This window comes from Dicentrarchus labrax, unplaced genomic scaffold (assembly GCF_905237075.1).
Source record: "Dicentrarchus labrax unplaced genomic scaffold, dlabrax2021, whole genome shotgun sequence".
NCBI lineage: Eukaryota > Metazoa > Chordata > Actinopteri > Moronidae > Dicentrarchus > Dicentrarchus labrax.
The window spans coordinates 2324-8979 of record NW_026136701.1 but is presented as its reverse complement, the minus strand read 5'-3'; the positions used below and the strand labels follow the sequence as shown (position 1 = coordinate 8979).

The following is a 6656-nucleotide window of genomic DNA, read 5'->3' as shown; positions in this document are numbered from 1 at the left end:
CCTCCTAGGAATTGATCAGATTGTCTTCAAACTTGGTGAGTAAACTTTAAAGAAGTTCATGATGAAAAGTTATCAGAGTCTTAAGATTTCTTTAAGTGTCCATGGCGTCAAAAATCAATGTTCCACCAAGAAAGGAAGTTGTTTTAACTTCGGTATACTTTGTTCAATCTGCACCAAACTTCACGTCTGATAAAGAGTTCCACCCAGAACACGTCTATGTGATAATATTCAATCATACTCAGTGATGGCTGGTGGTGATTTTGGGTGGGTGGGTTAACAAATGCATTACACTCATCAATACTTCACACAGCAGCAACAGCAGCAACAGTAGCATCACATCAAGTTGCAGCAACAACATTGTATACTTTGTTATAGAATCAGAATCAGAAATAATAATCCCAGGGGGAAATTACTTACTTAGGAAGTGCTCTATGGCAACACTGGGGAGACACACCCAAAAGAATGGCCTGATGCCGAAAATCTCTCTCTCTCTCTCTCTCTCTCCCTCTCACAGGACCACCAGCTGATCCACGCATCTCACCGGCAACTCTTCTTCTTCCTCCCTCCATTGGACTGTCACAAACGTACAGGTCATAGACAGATTTAACGACTAAGCAAGAACTGTTTAATTACTGTTAATGTTATTGATGTGGTTATTGTATCGTGTTGTTGATTTGATTACCTCAGGTTACTGTAGTAACTGTAGTCTTTGAGACAGTGTTAAGGTGATGTTAGTTTAATGTTATGCTACACATAGACACCGTCTTTGCATGCCACTAACTCCCTTTTAACGACACTGTTAGTCGCACACACACACATATTCAGCCTAAACCTCAGCACAAACATGAGGACAGAGAACGTAGATGTAGACATTTATTTCAGCATCCTTTGCACTCTGCACCATTATGTTCCTTATATGTGGGCACATACCTGGCAAATAACATTGATTCTGATTCTGAATGAACATGATCCTGCCTTACCGGCCAGGATTAATTTAGTGCTTAAAATTGTTAAAGATATTACTCCCGTCCCTGGGTGGGCTTGAACCACCAACCTTTCGGTTAACAGCCGAACGCGCTAACCGATTGCGCCACAGAGACAGACACACATACTTCCTCACAAGATGAAAGATCTGTGTAGTTTAAGCTCTGCTAAGCTACATTTGCTTTTAAGTTTTGATTCATCAGGGGAAACAGGCTTTCACTTTTAATGCAGAAATTATGATATTCAAACGGATGCCCCTGAAGTAAGAGCGGGATAATCAATGCTGTAGCAAGTGGAAGGTGTAAAATACTTCACGTCCCTGGGTGGGCTTGAACCACCAACCTTTCGGTTAACAGCCGAACGCGCTAACCGATTGCGCCACAGAGAGTGATGCCCTATAAAATTGTGTAAAGTTTTTTTTTTTCCTCGGGGAAAAAAACACAACTAACACTTTTATACAATTTCTAACACAATATATAAAACAGAAATGAACATATAGTTTAAAGTAAAAATAAAATGGAAAACAGTAGATAAATAAATAGTAACGAGGTTTTAGATTGTGACAAAGTCATCCACCACATTCCTGTGCTCAGTCTCATCACCCCTGCTGATACACCCCACCACAGCAGAGTCATCGGAGAACTTCTGAAGATGACAGGACTCGTGTCTAGTAGAAGTCTGTGGTGGAAAAATTTCTACTGTTTAATTCATTTGACACGTGACCTGTGCTACGTGCTAGGTAAGCGTACTGACTCATTTGCGGTTTACTTCTGCTCTGTGTACACTGTTTGGTGCTGTAGCTCTGTCAGTGAACACTAAATCTAAATTTGTTTTACTTGTTACGGCGGTTATTTTCCTGCTTAACATTTAAACGTAGACTAGTTCTACCTAAACACTCTGAGTTACCCTTCTTTTAGCGACTTTTCACTATTTCAAAGTTTTTCATACACGCTAGCTTTAGTAACATTAGCAGTTAGCTATGGCTTCTCCCCCTCTCCCTCTGCTCTGTCCTGCACTGAGTGTCAGATGTTCAGTTATTCCTCTGCCTCCTTTTAATGATAATGGTACATGTATTAAGTGTAGTTTATTTACTGCGCTGGAGGCGAGGCTTAGTGAGTTAGAGGAACGGTACCGCACCACGGAGATATCTTTAGCCGCTATAGTTAGCCAGCCCCCAGTAGCCGGTGCGGTCCGACCGAAGGTAGCTTCTGTTAGCCGTTCTCCGGTAGTTCCCCCGGTAGTTCCCGAGCAGCCGGGAAGGCAGGGAGGCTGGGTGACTGAGCGAAGGAAGACTAAAAACGCTGAAGCCCACAGTTCACCACCAACCCATTCATGTTTCTAATACATTTTCCCCACTCAACGACACACCCGCTGAGGAACCAACTCTGGTTATTGGCAGCGAAGATAAAGATAATCGTAAATATGGTAAGATTGTTATCAGCGTCGGCAGTAATGACACCCGTTTACGCCAATCGGAGGTCACTAAGATTAATGTGGAGTCGGTGTGAATTATGCTAAAATAATGTCGGACTCCGTAGTTTTCTCTGGACCCCTGCCCAATGTGACCAGTGATGACATGTATAGCCGCATGTCGTCATTCCAACGCTGGCTGTCGAGGTGGTGTCCAGCAAACGATGTGGGCTTCATTGATAACTGGAAGCCTTTTGGGGGGAAAATCTGGTCTGATTAGGAGAGACGGCATCCATCCCACTTTGGATGGAGCGGCTCTTATCTAGAAATATGGCGAAGTTTATTTCTAAAACCTGACAGTCCAGAGTTGGGACCAGGAAGCAGAGCTGCTGTCTTACACACCTTCTCTGCGCTTTCTTTAGAACAGTCACCCACCCAAACCCCCATAGAGACTGTGTCTGTCCCCCGACCACCTAAATTATTCAAAGAAATAAAAACAAGAGGAGTTCAACATAAAAATCTAATAAAAAATTAAAACTAACTCCTCAGTAGCACAAAATAAGAGAATAAAATGTGGGCTGTTAAATATCAGGTCTCTGTCCTCTAAAGCTGTTTTAGTGAATGAATTAATATCAGACTATGATATTGATTTACTTTGACTTACTGAGACCTGGTTGTCCCACGAGGAGTATGTTAGCCTAAATGAATCCACCCCCCAGTCATATTAATACTCACATTCCTCGAGGCACTGGCCGAGGAGGTGGAGTGGCAGCCATATATGATTCGAGTGTTTTAATGGACCTTAAACCTAAACTAAATTCTAATTCATTTGAAAGCCTTGTTCTTAGTCTTTCTCACCCATCCTGGAAAACACTGCAGCCAGTTCTATTTGTTATAGTGTACCGCGCTCCTGGACTGTACTCTGATTTTATATCTGAATTCTCAGAGTTTTTATCAAGTTTAGTCCTTAAATCAGATAAAGTAATTATTGTGGGTGATTTTAATATTCATGTAGATGTTAACAATGTGTAGTAATGCATTTATATCATTAATAGACTCAATTGGCTTCTGTCAGAGTGTAAATAAACCAACTCATTGTTTTAATCACACTCTTGACCTCGTTCTTTCATATGGCATTGATATTGAACATTTAATAGTCTTCCCACATAATCCTTTCCTATCTGACCATTATTTAATAACTTTTAAATTCATACTATTAGATTATGATGTTGCTAACCACTCTGACACACAGTGTTGCAGGGGCACATACTGTGGTCTGCCAGTCAGATAGCTAACAATCCAGGACAAGGGGAGGATCCACCTCCATTGCTGTCAGCTTGTCACCCAGCAGAGCTGGCCGGATGGTGTTGAAAGCACTGGAGAAGTAAAAAAAACATGACGTTCACAGTGCTCACCGTCCAGGTGGGTGTAGATGCAGTTGAGCATAAAGATGATGGTGTCTTAAACTCCCAGTCTGGGCGGGTAGGCGAACTGGAGTGGGTCCAAGTGAGGTTTGACCATGGGCCGCAGCTGCTCTAGAACTCTAGTCTCTCTAGGGTCTTCATGATGTGGGAGGTCAATGACAACGGTCTGTAGTCCTTAGAACCACTAGGGCATGGTATTTTTAGCACAAGAACAAGGCAAGATGTCTTCCACACCACAGGGACCCTTTGGAGACTCAGGCTCAAGTTGAAGACAAGGTGAAGCACTCCACATAGCTGAGGGGCACAGGCTTTAAGCACCCTGAGGCAGTCTTGTTTACGTGGAGTCTCGTCAACTGTCTTCTCACCTGGTCAGCAGTGAGGCACACTGTAGAGGTTACAGGTAACAGACGGTGTCAGACCGGAGAGGGCAGTAAAGCTCTCGGTATATAATTTGGAAGAACCTACGCGTCCGATTTGGAAAATAAAAAAAAAACAAAAACGCTTTCTTCTTCTAGTGCCTAGAAATAGCAAAGTCGGTAGCCTTTCCTCAGTAGCGACACCTCTGTTCAGGAGAAGACTGCAACTAGTGTCGCGACCACCAGTGTAAGTATAGTGATGGCGCTCCCATGACGCCACATTGTCGCGCGACAGGTCGGTAACGGAGAGTATACCGAGCGCTTAAGCCTGAAAGCCGGAGGAGGGGGGAGTAGGACTCCCACAGGAGGATGGTGATGGGGGACTGTGAGGAGGAGGGGGGAGGTAGAGGCAGTGGAGCAGGAGATGTTAGGGGGAGGGATGAGCAGGCGCCATCATGTCAAATCTGTTGAAGAACAGATTAAGCTTATTTGCCCTGTCCAAGCTGCCTCCATTTCTCTGCTGCCAGTTAGTCTAAAACCAGTGATGGTCTTCATTCCATTCCAGACCTCCCTCAGGTTGTTCAGATGGAGTTTCCACATGCTTAACATTTGCATACAGCAAGTCCACCGTCTTCTCTCTAGTATGGCAACTCACATACTGGGTGAAGGTGGGTAGTGTTGTTGCCATGGTGACATGGTTGAAGTCATCCGAGATGACTATGAGGGCACCTGGGTGTTGCGTCTGTAGTCGAGATTTGGCGGAGTGAATGATGTTGGCAACACACAGGTTCCTTGACAGTAATGTGACCAGGATTGCACAATCTGTTATTAACTAGAACAGCAAGCCCCCCCTCCCGTTATGCTTACTGCTCTCAGACTGAGGAAAATAGGAGAGAAACTGAAAGCCATCACTGACGACCCCTCTCATCCTCTCTACGCTGAGCTGAGGCAGCTCAGAAGCACTTTCAGCCACAGACTGATCCAGCCCCGAGCCTGGCTCATTTGTACCATCAGCCATCAGACTCCACAACGCCACAGTGACCCCCCCACTGTCCCTACATAAGGCGACAAACATCGCCGGTAAAAATGGAGGATTAATGTTCCGTTAGTTAAACTAATTTACATTGCAGCGCATTGAGAGCTCGGCGTTTGTGTGCTGCAACTAATGGTGCGTTCCAGTTGTGCACGAATGTCGGAATTTCCGAGCTCCAAATCAGAATTTTAACCAGCACCCCCGTGAAGTCGGATCTCCAACTCGGAAAGTCGGATTAATCTCACCAGCCAGACATAGAATTCATGCTATCTGCTACTCACGTAAACAGTAGTTACATGTTTTTTTGTACGTTTGTGAGGCTGGGAAGTGCTGGGAGTACTCAACTTTGGGGTTACGTTGTTCCGAGCTCCAAGTTCCGACTTTCAGTTTAAATTGAACACACCATAAGTTACGACTCCACTCCCCAGGGTCCTAAAGAGGAACTGGTAGCTGCGCCTGTGCCTGTTGCGGTGATCAGACCATTGTCTACTATGACAGAGCGGGTGATTTCAATTCAATGAAGAAACAAAAACGATCAGAGTGTTTTTTCAGAAAACAAACAATGTAAGTAGGCTATCCTACGCCTGTTGTCTGTTGACCTTCCCAGATGTGGCAGCTTATCGTTTTGTAATGTTGAGTAGCTAGTCTGACATTAATAAACAGCATTTACCTGAAGTAGACTAAATGTAAAATAAAAGTCTTTTTAGGCCGTAGGTGAATAGCTTTAATGTTTTTGAATTTTTATGTATAATGTTATTTTAACTAGAAAATTCCTAAAGAAACTTTGAGTGTGCCTGGCTCTGGCCCATATATTAATACCTTGTCATTCTCTTTAGCAAGCTAGCGCTAGCTTATTAATACCTTAAACACTCCTCTGTAGCTAGCTATGTGTGTGTGTGGATGTGAGAGGCAGGCTTTTTGGTTGTCGTGGCAACCAGGGGAGGCCACAGCAGCTGCAGGCTTTCTCTCTGTCTCTGACTCCTGAGAGACACAGAAAATCTCAAAATGAATCCCCTCGAACCATTGGCCAGGAATGACCAAAAAAACTACCGAAATGAAAACCGAAAAGACAGTCAGCATCGTCATTTTGTTGACTATAGGACTGCAGAGTTTCAGTGGCTAAAGTTAAAAATGTGACCTCAGGAGATTGAGGAAGGAGAGGTTCAACGAGCTCCTTTCAGAATTTCTAATTTCCAATTAACATGGGAGTAGATGGGGCCATGAGAGGGTGTTGCTGGCGCATCAGTGCGTTTCCCGCCAAAACTATTTGTCTGACAGCTTCAGCAGTGTTAACACGGCGACCCCAATGGATTTGCCTACGTTTCTATCTATAAATTATTTCTGTAGAGTGACATTTGTGGCCTTGAGACCAGTTTCCAAATGTATTTTTCAACAAATGTTTCTCTCACTCTCCACTCTAGTGATAAACACTCTGGCAGTTGAACAGCT

At 43.9% G+C, this 6656-nt stretch overlaps 2 non-coding genes across 2 annotated transcripts; both read right to left on the bottom strand.

The window, feature by feature from the left end:
• Positions 1-1026: 1026 nt before the first annotated feature.
• Positions 1027-1100, bottom strand: trnan-guu (transfer RNA asparagine (anticodon GUU)). Its single transcript has one exon. It is a non-coding gene; the product is annotated as a tRNA-Asn (tRNA).
• A 198-nt stretch (positions 1101-1298) lies between these two features.
• trnan-guu (transfer RNA asparagine (anticodon GUU)) lies at positions 1299-1372 on the bottom strand. The gene has a single exon. It is a non-coding gene; the product is annotated as a tRNA-Asn (tRNA).
• Positions 1373-6656: the final 5284 nt, after the last annotated feature.